Source organism: Pteronotus mesoamericanus, unplaced genomic scaffold, assembly GCF_021234165.1.
Source record: "Pteronotus mesoamericanus isolate MK-2021 breed Mesoamerican mustached bat unplaced genomic scaffold, CSHL_Meso_final contig_20, whole genome shotgun sequence".
Taxonomy (NCBI): Eukaryota; Metazoa; Chordata; class Mammalia; order Chiroptera; family Mormoopidae; genus Pteronotus; species Pteronotus mesoamericanus.
In genome coordinates, this window is record NW_026555085.1 from 81,928,414 (window position 1) to 81,947,564 (window position 19,151).

General features: G+C 38.4%; 1 protein-coding gene across 6 annotated transcripts in view; it reads left to right on the forward strand.

Moving 5' to 3' along the window:
• The first annotated feature begins 12,197 nt into the window (after positions 1 to 12,197).
• EYA4 (EYA transcriptional coactivator and phosphatase 4) overlaps positions 12,198 to 19,151 on the forward strand; it is a 253,569-nt gene continuing 246,615 nt past the window's right edge. For 2 of the 6 annotated variants that reach the window (XM_054569992.1, XM_054569994.1), the window contains exon 1: positions 12,609 to 13,251. The gene's annotated coding sequence lies outside the window, so the exon portion shown is untranslated. Of the gene's footprint in view, positions 12,337 to 12,607; positions 13,252 to 19,151 lie in introns of those variants that run through there. The other 4 variants (XM_054569993.1, XM_054569995.1, XM_054569991.1 and 1 more) reach the window with 3 other exon arrangements.

The window sequence follows — 19,151 nt, forward strand, 5'->3', positions numbered from 1 at the left end:
CTAATCATTCTGGCCTTTCTCTCATTATCTATGTGACATCAATTAAGGGATATTATTTAAATTTAAAACTTGCCTTCAAGTAACAAATCAGAGAGAGAAAGAAAGACAGAGAGAGAGAGAGAGAGAGAGAGAGAGAGGACCCCAGAATACATTACCATTCAGACTGAGGTATAACAGAGCAAATCTGTTTCTTTTTAATATTAAAAATGAATTTATATTTTTATTTCACAAACCTTTTCATTGACCTTTGGAAAAGGTTATTCACACAAAGATTGAGCTAAACTTAAAGGGTAAAGAAATAGAGCAATTTTCTTGCTCTGTGATGTAGAGGTCTCAAAACTCATGCTACCATCACAACTGTCCAAAATCTCAGGAAAACATGGTGTTAGGGAAATGTCATTAATAACAAACTTACTATGTACCAGGTCCTGAAAGGGTGCTAAAAGACCATGGGCTATGAATGATATCAAAGGGGACATCCTCAGTTGTGACTGCAACTAGGATCAACACGTATCCTCTTTATTAACCCTGCCCCCTTTCTCTTTTACTTCCTCCCAGTTAAGCAGCTTCTTCTCCAACTCCTTCTTCCCCTGATGTTCACCCATAGCCACAAATTTCCAGCACTGTGTAGAGTTGATTAGAGATATATAAAGGAACTTAATAATGAAATTGTCAAATTACATGAGCACAATGCATGATTTATTAATACAAACAATTAAGGCAATGGCTACCTCTGGTCGATTTTCAACAGGATACTCAATTTTTCAAGTCTCCAGAGGGGACAGTTTAATCTGTAGTACAGCAATGAATCTCAATTTCATATTACATAAGCAAAATAACACAAATACCATACAAAATTACTGGTCAAATTAATAAATATTACTTGTATTTGTTTTAGGACCTAAATTCTTTCTGGATCAAAGGTTATATTTTAAATGATAAGTTTTGTTTTAGCATAGATAATAGCTGAAAAACAGAATAGGATAAGTGGCACTTTTAAAGTTTAGTATCATTCTGGGTGCTGAATAGAGAACAGACATATAGTATTTATGAAGGTGATCTACAGGAAGAAATGTTAAATTAAATATCTAATCTTTTAGGTGATATCAAGCCATTCCAGTTTATAAAATGTCAAATAAACATTCAGAAGAATGTTTTAAGCTATGTGTATGAAAAGCTTCCTGGAGGTGAATTTCAGGATATGGATTGCAAGGCAATCAATTTAGCAGAAGTACCACAAACAATACTTTGAGTAATGGCTTCTAAATTATAAATTACAATTTTGAAGAAAGAATTGTTATCATTAGATTATTTTCTGAAGAAAGTGGCCCATGTAATTGTAGGATTATTACAAAGTATATTGTTTCATTTTTGATATTGTTTAGAAACATAATAGAAATAGTTGTTTTACCTTTGCCTAGAGCTATGGTTCATCTACACCCGGGATTACCATTTTGGTCAATATATTCCATGAAAAATCTGATGGGATTTAGGAAAATCCGAACAAAAAGCAGTTGCAATTGAGTTTTGTATGTGATGATTGGAGCTCTTTAGTTTCCTCATAGGAAAATTCTAGAGGCCTTTTAATATAAGTCCATCAAGTCATGAAGTTATGAAGAAACACCTAAAAATATTAAAACAAGGGAAGAATCTTTGCAAGAAAATATTTTCATGTATAGATTAACTCATAGTAATGCTGGGTATTTAACAAAAACTGGAATTTGGGGGTTAATTTAATGGGCAAAAATGACTATTTTTTTGTTAGGCAATCTCAAATCTCAGGCTAAATAGAATTTTTTTTTTAAAACCACATATACTCATTTTCAAACCAATGTACAGTCCTTGAAAGTACAAAATTCCATAAATACTGAGTTAAATAATCCTCTATGAGTTTTAATATGAATAATTATTCATCACCATTACCTGAACAGAAATATTAATGACATTGAAACAACAGATTTTCTGTTCAGTTATTTCAGGGATCTGAGTGAAATTCAAATTGAAAAAATGAAGGAGTAAAAACTGTCTCCCATGTTTGATCAAGAGTGGCACCCAGGCACGATATGCAGACTCCATCACAAGCAGTCAAGTTAGGCTCTGAATCATCTAGCTAGTTACTCGTGGTATACACACCAGTGAGGCCCAAGAGGAGCTGTTTCATATAAGCACACACTTCAAAGTTAAAACAAAATGAAAAGGAACTAAAGCAAGTTTTTTGTTGCTGTTGTTTTGAAATACAACCCTCCAGGAGGCATTGTTTGCATATTGAACTAAATATATAAACAATGTGTTGTGGGTTTAATTTGTGAAATGAGTATAAGCCTTGATGAGCTGTGATGTCTACTTTTTGGAAACAGAAAACTACTTTTAATTTTATATATTCATCTGAGGATTAACACAAACATAAAATATGTAGACTCCCCAAATTAGCTTAAAGCTTGAAATTTTTCTCAGCGAGAATTTAATGACAGCAGGAAAGTGATTGTTTTAAAAGTTATGTCATAGGTTATGAATTTTTATACCAAAATACTCAATAACAATATTTTTAAATGCTGTGATATTAAAAGTACTAATGAAATACTTTCAGTTGTTGGCAATGGGTGCCTAAATCCATGCACAATTGTGTTCTCAGCTTATGTGGCCAGTCCTTGTGTGTTGTGTGTGCACCATGCCTTGCTTTTAGCTTGATAGTCTTTTTAAGTATTACAGTGATGTGCTCAAAATGTATTAACATTGTTTTGAGAAAAGTAACCTAATATTAATATTGATAAAGCACTTACCTTCTTAAACACAAATATCTTTAAATTATGTTTTGATACCAAAAATAAAACTATAAATTCAAGTGCAGCTTTACTCTAAAGAATAGCCAATGTGAATTTTATATTAAAAAAACAACATTAAACACACACTTGTGGCTTATTCTTATTTGTCAGTTATAACTTGCCACTAAATTGATATCCAACTGCTATATGTAGTATTAGTAAAGGGGGTAGGTCACGTTCTCCTGATTCCTGAAATTTAATAGCCATGGTAAATGGATTTAATTTATCCATCTTTGTAATAATATTCTGAATTATAAACAACAATATTCTGAAATCTAAACTAAAGAATTGTTTTATGACTTTCCAATTTTAACCAGATAATACAAGGTGCTACAAAGAATCAACCTGAAAACCAGATAATAAGGGTGGGTTTTGCTAATTATTTTACTGCTCTATTAGTAACATATTTTTATAAAAATAATATTCTATTTTAAAAAGTAACTGTTAAAAATTTGTCATCCACAAGAACAATAACACACACATGTTATATACTCAGTAGCTTCAACCAGCATGGGAAGAGTAGAAAAAGCTGTATTCCAATTTCTTTTTGCCAACAGCTAATAAGCAAGTCACTGAAATTCTGTGTAGCTAGAGTTTTATAGCTACAGAATGAGAATTTTGTTCCAGATCATAACCCAACCTATTTATAGATTTATAAAATCAGTTATTTTATGTCAATGACTATCTTGTTGCTATTGAAAAAGGAAAAAATAAATTACCTGAAACTTTTCGGTGGGTTGCTAACAAAGGTGAAATAAACAAGTTAGAGAAACAGTGGAAGGAATTACTTCAAAAAACAAATGGTATATTTTTTTTAAACGCAAGATTCCTAAAATTCTAGCCCTGGATATACTTTGATGAACTTTGCCCTATTTTTTGTTACATAATTATTCAAAAAAGTATGAACACTTTTCAAAGCTATTTATTTATAGGCAGCTTATATGGATAAAATATGATTAGAAGGTGAATTAAAAGCACATGAGAAGAGGGAAAGGTAAGATGGGGCCTTAAATGGTATAAGGTCGAGACTAATACAAAAAGACAAACCACAGCAGCCTGTCTGTGGATGAGTCCCAAATGTGGTTCTAAACTTTTGAGCAGTAAGTCACAAAAAGAAACTTGCTTAGTTACACAAATCTCAGTGCCATCAAGATAGAAGCAGCCTATAATTCTGATGATACCAAACTTCCTTGTCTTCACAAGAAAGACAATATATAACACCATGAACTAATTCTCAACAACAGCCTATGAAGTAGGTGCAATAACTCTTCCGACTGGCTTATTATCACTATTAGGATATGTTGTGTCTTTTTTAAAAAAAATTATAGCTCTATCAATTAATGTTGTATAGAATGTATGTATAGTTTCTGGTTTATTCGGTATGCTGATATAGGGTGCCTACTACATGCAAGATTTTACATTAAGCACTATAGAAGATTCAAAGACGAATAAAATGTAGCCTGCCCACAACGTGCTATCAAGTAATCATTTTACTAAGTAGATTTTTATCCACACCTAAGACACAAACAACTATGGGAGACATTCATAAGAGAAACCAAAGATCATTCATGTCTGGTTGGCTGAGAGTTAAGGAAATAGTGTTGGAGGGGATGGGACCTGAGATTGGAGAATCTGGAAGGTTCCTTGCAACCCCTTCCCCAAATGAGGAACTGACATGAGCAGAGCTGTAAAGTGAATGACCTAATGGGAGAAGTGGAGAAAGGCCTTAGACATCAATTATGCAGCCACTTACATAGTCTATATGAGAGTTCCTAAAGCCCAGATTAAAATAACATTTTAAAAAAATACAAAGGAGGGAAAAAACAAAGTTTTGAGCAAAATGGGAACTATAAGACTCAGCAACTGATTGGATGAACAAGGCTAAGAAATGAAGGGACTAATTTGCACCTCCATGTGGCTAGGAAGGAGAGAGGAGTATCTTGTTTTTGCAGGGTGGAGGGAGGCTAAAATTAAGAGACAAAGGGCTCCTGTTTTTGTTGTACTGAATCACATGTGTTCCTAAGCATAAACCCTCTTTGTGCTCTAAGGCCAGGCCCGAATGCTACCTCCTTCATTCTCTTAGCTGGAAGCAAACACTCCCTGCTCTAAACTAAAATAGCCTGTTTGTCAATGCTTCTTTTAAGGAGCTTGACACTTCGTCTCTCATGTAATAACTATTTTTAAATGCCCTATTTTCTGCTCTCGACTGAAATTTTCTGGAGGAAAGGACTGTGCCTGGTTCATCTCTGTACCTCCTTATGCTGAGTAAGCATGCTTGAATGCTAAGAGCATATGCCGAGAAACATCCACATTTAAGTGGCCAGAGGGGATTCAAGGAGAGGATAATGAAGAAGCGTTCGGGGAGGTGGAAGTGACAGAGGCCAGCACAGACCACAGAAGCCAAGGGAGAAGAAAGTTCCAGCAAGGAGTTTGTCAGTGGGGCATTCACCAAAGATCAGGTCTGCAAATAGAAGGACTAAGAAAAGGATTTGACATCTAAAGAAGAGGGTTTTAGGAATATGATATCCTGAAACCCAGGAGGAAAACGAGGCAATGCCACCAGCGCCTTCGGTTCCTCTAGACTGATGTCCTAGGTGGCTTCAGTCCTGGCAGTTAACGATTTTTTGGCAACAGGGCCAATTTGGGGAAAAATGAAGTGTTTATGGGTTTCTTTTTTCTTCTTTTCATTCAAAATTAAAACAGCTTCTTTATTGGCTCCCTGGGAGCAAAGGGCCAGTTCTTATAACTGAGACTGTGTTTGAATTGAAGGATAATGAAAAGAATGCTACAGTGTTTTAACCACTCAAATATTCAAATGAGGCAAAATTGGGGAGCAACAGCACAAAGGCCTGCCTCAGGCATCTCACAGGTGCACTAACGCATTTCATCTTGAAATAAAGGTTTGCAGGCCCATCCCTCAGCTTCAGATGGGGTATCTATGGCTTATTTTAAGTTAAAATTAAGTGAGCAGAGGAACTGCAGCCAGATCAGTTCATTTAGTTCAGTGCAATAATGTCTTATTATTATATCCTCAGCACTAGGTGAGACACTGCAAATAGAGAGAGAGGAGTAAGAGGCGGTCATCCTGACCACTTCTGCTTCTGACTTTTCCTAACCCAGCCTTCCCTCGGCTGTAGTTTCCTGCCTCAGTGGGTTTCTCAGCCTCCCATTCTGAGCCTCCCCTCCTGAGCCGCAGGCCCCAATCTCTCATTCTGAACTCATGGACCACTTTGGGAAGTGTCATAAAGTTGGATGGTTCATTACAGATCCCAAACAATAGGACACATTCAGAACACTGTATCTTTGCTCATGTGGAAAAGTATAAATAGAATTTCAAAGAGGGAAGCTGTTTTGGACTTTGAGGATAAATCAAATTGCCCAAAGGGGATCTACTGTGAGTTCATGTTCCCCAACTTTAAGCAAATGAAACACACAGAAGGAGGAGCTCATCAGGCTATCAACTGCAGTATTTGCTAATCCTTCATGTAAGCCTTTTTTTAAAGTAAATATTTACCAAGTATTAGATACAAAATACTATGTACGGGAGGAAAAGGAAGATGCATGGTTCTGCTTTGCCACATCTGGTCCGGCCAGTTCTCACTGCTGGGATAAGGTGTTTGCACTTTATTAGGTAGACATTTGGAACCTACTGGAGATTTTTAACTGAAAGAAGATGTATATTTTAGAGAAATAAAAACCCCCTCATATCTCTGTCTAATGAACTGGTAGCAAAGACCCTTAAGGAGCGGGTGCCAGTTAAGATGTGGACCTGGATCTGGGGAAGCAGAAATGATACAAAGAATGGAAAGATAGATGAAGAGACACTGCCAACACAAAACAGACTTGCCCTGCTGACTTACAGCATATGAAGTGTGAGGGAAAGCAGTGAAGATGAACTCAAAGTGCTGTGCCTGGATGATCGTGGCGTCATTGTCACAATTAAGTCAAGAAGAGGAGCTGGTTGGAGGGGTGGAGAGGAGGAGATGATGCATTAAGCCTTGGGTGTGCTGAGATGCCAACAAGACCTGCAGCTGAGGGTGCCCAGCCCTCTGGGAAGGAGATTTATATCCTTAAATCACCCATTGAGAGGTAACCAAAGAGATTATAGAAGTGAATAAATTTGTAAAAGGAGAACATATAATGAAGAAAGAGAAGAGAACCTATGTTTAATTCTATTCTGGAGTAAAATTAAGAGAAAAGAGGAAGCTCTGTAGGAACCAGAGAAGTAGCAATCAGAGGATAAAGACAGAATCATGGAGGTCAAAAGTACTAGTTATTAGAAGGCTGCTGTAACACCAAATGCTCCTTATAAGTCAAGAAAGAGGAAGATGAAGAAGTGATCCTTAGGAGACAGTTGATGATCTTAAAGACAGCGAGTCCAGCAAAGGAATGAGAGCTGAAGTCAGATTTCTAGGACTTAGTAGGATCTAGAAGTAGATGCACTGAGTGCTGACCACTGTGTGAGAGGTTGGTAGCAGAATAAATAAGGTGAACAGGAAAGTCATTGCATGTTGAAAGGGGTACTAAGACATACTTACAGCTAAAAAACATTATATGGAGAGATTGTTTCTAAATGTGCTCTAAAATATAATGGAGGAAATGGGCAAAACAAAGCTTTCATTACAGTTTTTTGTGTGATATTATAATATTTTCTTTCAAAAATATTCAATCTAAATGAATCGTTACAATTTAGCAATCTTCTTAACTTTAAGCGCTTATAAAATAAATGGATACTGGAGTAAACCATGGCAAATGCACTGCTTCAAAGCTGTCCAATCAATTTATTCGCCATCCCTAAAGTAAAATCCCTCCTTCTACCAATCATGGAATTGTGTATTTGGTGACTTTTGAATTATAATCAGTGAACACTTTTCATAAGCAGATAAACATCACAAGGATATACAATAAAGTGTTGTCTAAAAAAGATTAATTGGATCTTTTCTATGTTGAAATGATTTATTTGATAAACCAAAGAAATTAAAAGAACAATGAAGTGACATTGTTCATATTTTGACTACAATTATCATTTAAAACTGTGCCTATAAAGTACTTGAGAAATCAGTATTGTTCTAGTATGCCAAAAGAAACACTATGTGAACTGAAAATAGAGAAAAGAATTACACATTCATTTGTTAGAATATTAAAGTAATATGAATTACTGGGAATTTGCAGTGAAGCCAAAACCTAGTGCCACAGAAGTAAAAAGGGACTCATTATAGTATGCTAATGAGACCACACCTGGAACAATGCATTCGATGTGGGATACCTCTAAACAAAAATGAACATCTAGGAAAATGGAAATAATTTGGAGACAAGCAATAAGAATGATTAAAGCCTTGGAGAAACTGAACTGAAACAAGATTAAAAGGCCTTACATTTGTTTAACGTGGCTAACAGATGACTAAAAGTGGGCATGGTATCTGTTTATAAATATCTGAATGTTGGGTGTAAACATGAAAGCTAGAGTAGAACTGTGTGATATGGTATGACAAGGATCTAACTTGGGGTGGGTGGGAGTGGAAGACAGCATTTGAAAGTAAATGCAATGAAGTTGTCTTCCAGAAAGTGTGCATTTCCTTTTCTTTAGAGACTCTGTAAGGAATGAGGAAGTGTAGCAGAGAGCCCTGCACGTAGAAGAGAATGACCCCAAGGTCCCAGCAGATCCGATTTCTTCACTTTCACAAACCAGTAGGAACCTTTGTAAGCTTTATCTGTTGGCACAAAGTTACTCAGAAAGTGAGTGTCTTTATCAATTTTACAAAACCAGCAGCACAGCATTTAAGATTCCTGGGCAATCATGTGTCCTCATTTGTTCTGTCTTTGGTAAAGTAGGCCAGCAAAACAGTCTTAAATCTAGTTTACATTGATGCTGGCCCCTACATATCCATTCTCCCAAAGCGCAAAGGGTTTGGCTTATAATTTACTGAGAATGATTTTATTTTTTAAGAATTGTGTATATTTCCAGCTGGAGTAACTCAACAGGGAGTAGCTGAAGAGATCTGTTTTGGGATTATTTCTACAAGCATCCAGTCCTCGGTTTTCTTTTTTTGGTGAATGTAGTGTCTTATTCCTTTTTTTTTTTTTACCCTAAAGTTTATTCTTTACTAAAGTGATAAAAAAAAATTTTCCATTAAGGCTACTTTAAAATAAAATAAAAATAAAAATTATGGTTTAGATTATGAGCTCCTAGTGGGCTTTGTTTAATTTGACTTTTATAAAACATAATGCCAAAACTATGCCATGAACACTTGAAAAAAAATAGTAGATGCTAACTTCAGAAGCATCCCCTGCAAAGGGGTTGGTTAAGGGAAATGTTAATAAGTGAATCTTATATTTCCATTATAAAGTTATATTTTCTCTCTTCCCAGAACAAATGTGTTTTCTCAGATGAGGCTGAATATTTATGGATATTCTCATGGCCAGATTCATGTCACGTAGGACCTGCTAATATTTCTAAATTACTTCCAGAATTTTCCAGCAGATTTCAGCCTTCAGAAGTTCCCTAAATCTCCTTTCAGGACCTTTGAGCTTTTCCCATTGATCTACTTTTGCCTCTCCTCTTCATTGTCTTGTAGAACTTCATTGTAGTACCAGACTGGGCCAATAGATGCTGCCACTTCATGATGTTAACAATTGGAAAGTTTCTTTTTCAGTGGTTAAGGCCTAGAATAAAGTGTGTGTTGAGGAGGAAGTGGAGAGAGTGGGAGGGAATTGGGTAGCTGATATAGCCCTTCAGGAGAGTAATTTGGTTTTTAATTGTGTGCTTATGTATCATTTGAATTCTACACAAGATAGAAAGCAAAAAATATAATATAAATTAATTTTAAAAAGACACTTCATTCAGGTGCTTCAAGTATATTTTAGGCAAGAAAATCAATAACTGAATAACAGAATTTAGGAAGTATTATCTAAAAGTATCATGGACTCAACATTTCTCTAGAGTAAAGGAAAGAGAAGGCTTGAAACTATGAATTGGAGAGCCTGAGGGAATGAGAAGAAATATAATTATTTAAAGTAGTGTTTCTCAAACTGGTGTGTGAGATAATTTTAGGTGGTATAGGATAAATGATTTTTATTTCCATAATATAGATTCATTTGCAAGGTCCCCTTGTATTCATGACTACTTATATTGTTTTCCCTTTCATGGTGATCATAAAAAGTTTCCTTTATCAGACAAACATATTTAATAGCTTATTTAAAGACAAACATTAAGTCAGTAATATTATAGGTGATGCAGCAATAATTATAAAAGTGGTATTCACTATAAATCCTGGAAGTAATGCCTTGTATAAACTAACAATACACTTTCACCTATATAGCCTTGCAATTCTTTGTTTACTACACTTAACTTATTTCAATATGGACTGAAAATGTGAATTTTTAATATCACTCCTAGTGGTATCCATGTAATATATGTATGGCTAAGACTAAATGGATTAGAAAGTTGTAATAAGAAGTTGAATAAATTCCCTGGTCAGTGTGACTCAGATGGTTGGAGAGTCATCCCAAAACCTTTTGGTTTCAGGTCCCATTCCTAGTCAGGGAGTGAACCTGGATTTCGGGTTAAATCCCCAAGTCTGGGGGCGAATGGGAGGCTGCCAATCAGTGTTTCTCTCTTGCATTGATTTTTTGATGTTTCTCTCTCTCCCTTCTTCTCTCCCTAAAAGCAATGGGGGAAAAAGTGTTCTCAGGTAAAGATTAAAAAAAAGAAGTTGAATAACTAATATTGTGCTATAATTCTGGCTTTTCCCCCAGTAACTCCTGTAAACACATTCTTATCTAGATGTAGAAAAATTATGTGGGAGCAAAGTAACTTAAAAGCAAGGTCAATATTGCTGAAAATCTGATTGTAGAAAGGAGTAAAGAAACATGCTAAACAACTATATTTGTGTGAACAATATGCTGCACCCAAGTATGAATGTTCATTTTATCCAAATGACGCATCTCCCAATATTTCTTTAGAGGTTAAACTAACACTTACCATTCTATACCAATATGAAATTCCAAATTTTCTGGCCTTCAAGGACAGTATTAAATTCAGCATTGTACTTAACTTTTACATGATATTTGCTATAGCCCCTGAGTTTCTAAACACTGAAGGAGTGAGTCACAAAACATTTAAATTGCATATTTAGCCTGTAACACATACATTGCACTGAACATTACTAATTTTCTCACTATTACCACCTCACAGTGGTCTTTGGAGTACACACAAGTTGATTTGAATCTTAGGTCTGCCCTTTATTAGGAAGTTGCTAAAATTATTGAGCTCTTCGTTTTTTCTCCTGTAAAATGGGAATAAACAATCTGCAAAGTTATTTAAATCTGTCCATTGATATTTCTGTCTTAAGTGCATATTAACTAGCACCCTTTCAGGCCAGAACATTCTCTAGATGATGCTACAAATCCTCTTTGCACCAAACCTGCCACCAGAACCCTTCCTTGAGAACCAGGGAAGGGAACATTCTTCTTGGCCCCACCCCCAATTAATCTGTAGGGAAGGACGCTCAGTGAGTAGTGAGAGCTGCAATAAATGCCTTTATCAGTTTAAATTGACATCATTACCTTTTCCATTGCCTGTTAATACTTGTAGGTAATATCTCCCAATTAAAAATATATTGTAACTACAAGTATATGATACTATTTTTGCTTTTAAACTGGACAGTATTCATATCAGTTGAATATGAAGTAGGGGGGGGGGAATCTTTTCCTGAAGTTTTTACAGCATATAATTAGTTGACATTGTATTACAACTAAATATTCTTTAAATGGGAGTAATTTATACCAGTTAACTTGTAATCTCTCAGGCCACATCTAAGGCAGTGTTGGGGGCAGAGGGACGTCTGCTTGTTGAATCATAAACGTTGTGGTTAGAGACCATTGGGTTTGTCTTTGGGAAAGTTACCTAGGTTTCTTCGGGCCTCAGTTTACTTAGCTCTTATAGGGGCTTAAATAACCTTGGAGTTGTGAAATTAAATGAACTCACAGGTAGCATAAGCGGCCAGTGTGAAGACTGACGCTCAGTAAATTCTCAATACATTAAAACACTTACGGTTGATGTGAAAAAGAAGATGCTCCTGAAATAGACAATTGGTTTTAAGAAGAGGTGAATAAATGGATGCGAAATTTATTGTCCACTTTGCTTCAGCCCCTGGTTGTGCTATACAAGTGTGCAGTCCTATGTGGGTGCATAATACTTGCGCAGGAGGCTCAGGCATGAAATGTCACTTCAGCAATGTGCCTGGGGAAGCTCTGACGCTGCCTTGGAAATCAGTCGTGGCTGCGTGACCTTTGGGCGTCTGGGAGGGATGCCTATACCTGCCCCCAGCGCTGGAAGGGGCCCAGGCCCTTCCCAGCACAGCTTATCCCCACACTGCTTACTCGGTCCTAGCACACATCTTCACGGAAAAGGGTATTTCCTCCCTTCAGTAAAAGCTCCCCCAGTCTGGCGTGGGTTGGTTTTTATTTTACGTTGTTGCAAGGAGGCGAAGTCCCTTCTGTCTCCTCCCTTGGGGTAAGTGGCAAAGAGTCCATCAGGACGTCCACAGTGGCCTACACCCGGGGACAGGGTAGCGGCAAGATTAGAGACAACTCGGCGACTGCCCCGCAGCAGCAGGTGGGGACAGACTGCGGTTCCCTGGTCCGGGCAGAGGAGTGCGGCCGCCGGTCCCTCCCCTCAACCGGGAGGTCGCTGTGGCCGGCGCCTGGATGGTGGGGGGCGGGGTGGGGACGGCGCTGAGAGCGCGGAGATTACCGCGGCGCCACCGGGGACACCCAGGGTCCCAAGCGGTTCCTCACGCAGGACCGCAAACGATGACAACAGACAGTCGTCACCCGAGGTCGAATAAAAAAGAGACAGTTCTCCGCACTCCGCCACCCCTTGCTGCTTGTCTCCAGGCCTCGGGCAGCCTCCAGTGGCCGCGGACGCCGGCGGCGGCGTCCCCCGCCCCCAACCCCGCGCGCAAGTGCGAGGCTGCCCGCGGCGCGGCGCACGCTTCGCTACTTTCGGCTTCCGCGCAAAACTTCGAGCCTGTCCACGTGAAGTTGTCGCTCCCCTTTCAGAGCGGGATAGAACTTTGGGAAACGCTGGGGAGTGACGACCGTGGTAGCTGGGCGCGCTCTCTCTTTTTCTTTTCTACTCCCCCACCCCCCCACCCCGTCGTCAGTTCAGAGTTTTGGCTCCTCTCGTTTCCTCCTCCCTTCGGAGCCGGCTTGTCCCCCCGCCCCGTTTCTCCCCCACTTGTGTACGCTATTTGTTGGGGGGGGGGGTGACCGAAGGGGATGTCCTGTTTTCACCAGAGGCACAGCGCGAAGAGGAAACTTCGACACTGGAAAGAACGAGAATAAATACCTAAATACGGACGCACGGATCCGCTGCAGGGACAGACACTTGAACTTCAGGATCTCGAGGCTGTTGGCGCGGCAGGAGGTGAGTGCCCCTTCCTCCGACCCCTATCCTGGGGCTGGTTCACGGGGATTTAGGTTTAAGGGGCCCGTAAACTCTACCCGGGAAAGTGCGCGAGGCGCTGGGGACGGAAGGTGCGGCGCGGGACAGAGTGAGCTCCCGGGTCCCCGCGGGCGATCGGAGGCGCAGTGCCGCACCCCAGAGGGCCCGGGCCGCTCGGACTGCAGTGGTGCCTTCCCGCTGGCGTTTGCCCCCGCGCCCCGAAGGTCCCCGCGAATCCTTCCTGCCGCTGGCGGGGCCGCGTTGGAGCCGGCGCTGCGCCTCTCTCTACTTGCACTGCTCCCCTGCATCGCAGAGATGCGCGTCTCGGGGTCTCCCCTCCATCCTTCCTGTGGCATTTATTACTTTATGATGAACCCTAGATAAGCCTGGCGCAAGGATGCTCATCCGGGACCCCACGAAGGCCCCAGGGGCCTGGGGTTTTCACGGTGCAGGGTGCGTGTGTACGTTCAGTGTTTGTGCTCTAATCTCCAGGCACCAACCGGGCTTTTAAACTGCGGCCATCCCACTTTAATAGTTTTTATGTGGCGTGGTCCGAACGTCTCCTGCAGTTTGCCAGGGTCCGTGAAATTAGAGGCGCCTTGTCAGAGGAGTCGCGTTCATTGGCTCGGGACGCGAATGCCATGAAGGGATTATAACTTCTCCAAACGAAGGGACCCGGCTGGGGGAGCAGGTTTTCTCTCGTTTCCAAGCCTTCTGGGTTCGGGGGTGGTTGTGGGACTGGAAACGGCTCCCTGTTTTAGTGTCGTTAAGCGGGATTTGGAAGTAGACCGTGTGTGTGCTTGTTTTATTTTGCGCCACACAGCAGCCAGGACTTTCGTTTAGTAGCACTTTAAAGACGTTTCTTTCTTTGTATACGTTATTCGGAACAGCTTGGAGCTATTAGGGAATTTTCCGACCGAGTCTCTTGGCAGAGTGGTGGCGAAACTGGAGAGCGCAGTTTAATTTTTGTCATCTCTTCCCTATTGGGGTGGCGGTGTCTCCCCTCACCACCTTCTCTCTGCCCCCTTCCTTGAAGACTAGGGGGTTTGTTCTTGGGGTGAGTGTGTGAGGGGGGAGGGAGGGGGTGTTGTTTGGAGACGGTCCTGTCTCCCCTCTCTCCTGCGCTACCGAGCGGGCAGTCATTCATGCATCTTAATCGGAGGGTAGTGGAGGAAGGTGCAGGTCCCTCGGCCCTTTCTGCCAAAGTGCAGGAGAGCGACGGGGCGTGTGTTTTGGTTTCAGAGCAGTTCCACGTGGAGTCCCTCCGTGTGTGTGTGTGTGTTGTGTACTTGATCTGTGAGGAGGTAACAGGAGTCTCGTGTTCAAACCCAGTGGGCTGTTGGCCATTAATTTGCTTTCCTGGCTGTCATTACAGACACTTCCAAAATCTGATACCTAAGAGAACCAACAGGTTAGGTTTCACATTAAGAGCTCATACTTAACAGTTTTCTTTCTCCCTTACCCCTTTTGGCTTGGCACCCTGGGATCAACGTAACTGATGGAGCGAAACATATCTTCTCGAATATGGCATTTTGTTCTTCTTCTCATCAGCAGCCACTTTTTGCACCCGCAGGCGTTTGTCAGTTTCGGTGCGGGCTCCTGCGGGACGTAGGTGGGGAGTCTCAGGAGCGTTTAACAACCGCGGCTCGCCTTCAACAGTTTCTGAAATTTCATTTACACATATGTGACTGACAGTGTTGCAAGGTGACGATGGTTTTTTATTTTTTGTTTTGTTTTTTTTTTTGTTTTGAGGAAGATTTTTAAAAACTTCCTCAGGACAAGGATTGTACTTGATAATCTTTTCCCATAGAACGTCTTCAGCAGAAACACTGTTGTTGTTTTTTTCTTTATTCTTTTACAATATTTCTGGTTAGCCTACATAGCCCAAGAATCAAAACCTAGGAAGGGTGACCAGAAGAGAATCCTAAAACAAAATGCTTGATACATTGTATGGTGCGTTTTAGGAGACTGCATTCAAAGGCATTTGTGTATTTTTTAAAATAACAGTATCTACAAGAAATAAGTAGCAGCAGTAACAAGAGATAAACTGTTTCATGTGGAGCTGCACTGACAGAATCTAATTTTTATGGACACAATACCAAAAGCAGATATAGCTGCATCCATTTTTATTGCTATTATAAACCATAAAAATAGTTTGTTCCACCTGATTAAAAGTTGTAAGTCATTCAGACTTAAACCAATTTTCAGAAATGACTGTACAAGAAAGTTAAAAACTGTAAGTTACAGCTTAAAAGTTACATAATTAGATTATCTGCAAACTGTTCCTTTTTTTCCTGATTATTAGGGCTGTAGCCTTGTCCTTCATAACAAATGAAGGTCTAAAATCAATGTGGTTTTCAAAAGCCTGTTTTCCTTTGTCAATTTCATGGAAATAGTATGCTTCAACATTTTAAGGCCATCGTAATTAATGGCTGTTTCACAAACAACTGAAATAAAAAATTACTTGATTATTTTCATTAATTAGTAAGTATTTTATTGGATGTTAGAAACAATTTTTACCTCACGAAATGAAAAGTTTTATGCATATGTGTACATTCATAGTTAATATTTATTTTAAGTAATGTGTTCAATTAAAAAAATTATAAAACCCAAGGTTTGTATAAAAATAAATTAGTTCAAGAACAATTATTACTCTATTTAAAAATACAGACAATGCATTCTAGAGAATTTGTAGAAGCTAGTTGAAACAAAATTGGCTACATAAAAGTTTTTTGTTTTTTTTTAAGGGGAGGCTGGCAAATGAGTAGTTTGTCATTTTGCTATAATATTTTTTCTTGTAAAAAACCTCTTTGAGTTAAAAAAGAAAAAGAAAAGCAAGTCCCTCATTTCTAAGAGTTTCCTTTTTATTTGTATTGTGATTTGGGGTGTAAATAAATTTTACATAGCCACGGAAATAGAGTGTCCAGTTTCATGTTTTCAATCTCTGTTGCAGACTCTAAATGACTGATGCCATGTCTAAAAATACATTTGTATGACTTGGTATTTCATTTTTTTAAAATTTATGCACTGGAATTGAATTATCCAGAATTTTTAGAAAAGTAGAATGGTAGGAAAAAAAAATGTAACTATTGTTATAAAAAAATAGGAGGTTGTAAAGTTCACATTCTAACTCTCAAATAATAAAATTAAACATATTTCACCCAATGGAACTTTCTGTGCAGAATTCAAGAAGAGGGGAGATAATCCTTTTCAAGACTTAGTGAAGTGTTAAGTAATTCAAGAGTGCAAGTATTTATTATGTTTTTCATTATCTTTTTTTTTCTATTAAGTAAATGCAGGAACACTGAACATTCAGTAAAAACAGGCCCCCTTTTATAAGGAGTTTATTCACCATAGTTCTGTATTGCAGCTGCTGATCATATTTCATGGAGCTGTTAAAGCACTTAAAACCTAAAATTAGGTACTGTCTGGTTGTAAATATTTCAGATCACTCATTTAAGAAACAAACAGAAAAGCGTGCTATCAGAAGTAGAAGGCGGTTTGAATCCTCTTGTTGAAGAGCTGAGAAAACCCTTATCAAACACCGTGTTATTCTTTCACTGAGAATATAATCATGACAGTTTCTTCTACAAGTGGATGTTATTCTTACATATTCTAAACTCTTATAATGTGTCTCCCTGTAGAGTATCTTAAACTAACTGTGTTCAGAAATACAGTTGGAGGATTTTATTACAATGGTTACTAGGTGAATGAAATCAACACCAAGGAGGAATGGGATGAGGTTGTTGTGTACCTGCTTCTCTCATGAATTTTTCCCAGTGAACTAGGAAATAACATGCTCTTTCAGGCATTTGTTCTAGAAATGGGTGACATGCAAAGTGTATTTACTTGCAGTATGTATAATACTGCATTTCTCAGTTAGATGTGCTTTAATGTGGACACCACTGAATATTCGTTAAATTGTCTGTGGAGCCAAACTTAGTGTCATTTAGCTTGCACTTGGGTGGAAGAAAATAAACAAGAATCACATATTCAAATGCAGTACAAGCACCTTCAATTGCTTTTGAGTTCGAAGACTTTGTAAACATTACTGTCACCTAATATTACGTGTAGAACTGTACATTAATAAATGACTTTGAGATATACCATATTGCTCTTGAAAGTTTGTGGTTCTAATCCTGTTCCCATCCATGTTTTTACTAGAAGAGAGGTAATGAAAATGAACACCACTCTTCTTATTTCCTTAACTCTTTTTCCCTTTTTCAGGAGAAGAGATGAAACAGATTAATTTAAAACTAGAAACCATTTTAAGGTATCAAAACCACGTTTATATGGTGATTTAAAACAGTTTCAGAGATGCTCCTCCGAGTCTCACTGTAACCTTTTCTGTCATTGAAAGGTGCTAATTGATCTTAGGGCACTGACACAATAGTATAGTTTGACATTTGAAACCTTTCAGCATAGGTCTGGCCCTTCCCTCATCCAGAGATCTCAGTACACGGCTGATGAAGAAAATGGCCATATTAAAGTACCAGCAATTCTAAATTTTTCCCCATATGAAACATTTTAATACAACATAGTCATATTTTAGAGCTTTTATTTATGTACAGTGGTGCACTTATTTCAGTGTATTTGTGGACCCTGAGAAAAAGACTTACTATTATGCTAGGGTTTTTTTTTTTAATATTATTTTTCACAGGCACATTTTTTTAGATTGAAATATTTTGGTAAACTCTAAATTGCTGGGATCATACTGGAATACTTTCAGAGTGAAACTTTATTAAACAAATGTAGAATAGCCATCTTGAAATTTCATATCTGAAGTATATTTTCTTACATATATTTATATCTTAAGGTGTATTTTAAAATAAAAATTGCCAGTTTGGGTTTTGTATAGTCGTAGTTTCTCTGTCTGCTTAAAGTAATCATCCTTGTCATTATCAATCATTATCATCGTCATCACAGCTGACACTGAGGATTTACTTTATGCAAAACACTTTATTTATGTGGCTTCACTATTTTCAATCTTCTTAACTATGCCATAAACGAGGTACTTTGATTATTCCCATTTAACACACGAGGACACTGAGACCCGGGAATGCGTGGGATGGAGCCAGGACCCCAGCTCTGCAATCTGACCCTGGGTCTCTTGCCCTTAAGCGCCGTGCTAGGCAGTTGCTCCCACCAGTCATATGTGAGTTCGTTTTAGGTGGTCCTCAAGCGAACATTTTATTTTTGCATTATTAGTTATGTACTTATTTCTAAGGGTATTAGAAAAATGTGTTAAATTTCATTTTAAGCCTATACTTTTATGGGTGATGTTGTTTAAGACAAGGCCAAAAGAGTATTGAAGTAAAAATAATTTTAAAAAGCACCTATTTAAAGAAACATATTAAATAACAGTGAACAAGTGCTTGGCTGAAATAGCCAAAATCCTGAAGGTTGGTAGCAAATGACTAATTTGGAGAAACTGTTACTCTGCAATGTTCCCAAGTGTCAAGAACTTAGACTAGATCTTTTTAATATTTAACTTACTTGGAGAATTTCTCTCTGCTTTTCAAGCCTTATGCATTGGTTATAAGTTATTGATTTTACAGGGTAGTTTTTGTTTGCTTGTTTCTTGTTTAAGCCTAAATGCTGTTTATGATTTTCAAATCTACACATTTATGTTGGACCATTTAATAAGGAATGAATCATGAATTAATAGAGGCAAATTTAAATTATACTGGTATCATCCATATTTTGGAAGTATTTTCAACTTGCGCAGATATCAGACTGTATATTTTTAAGGTGTTCTCTAGATGAACACTACTGTATCACTGTTATTAACCTGTTTTATAACTTTAATCTTTTTTTTTCCTGAAGCAGTAGTCTTCATTTTTACTTATTTATTTAGCCGCAGATCCTTTTATTCAAGTGGA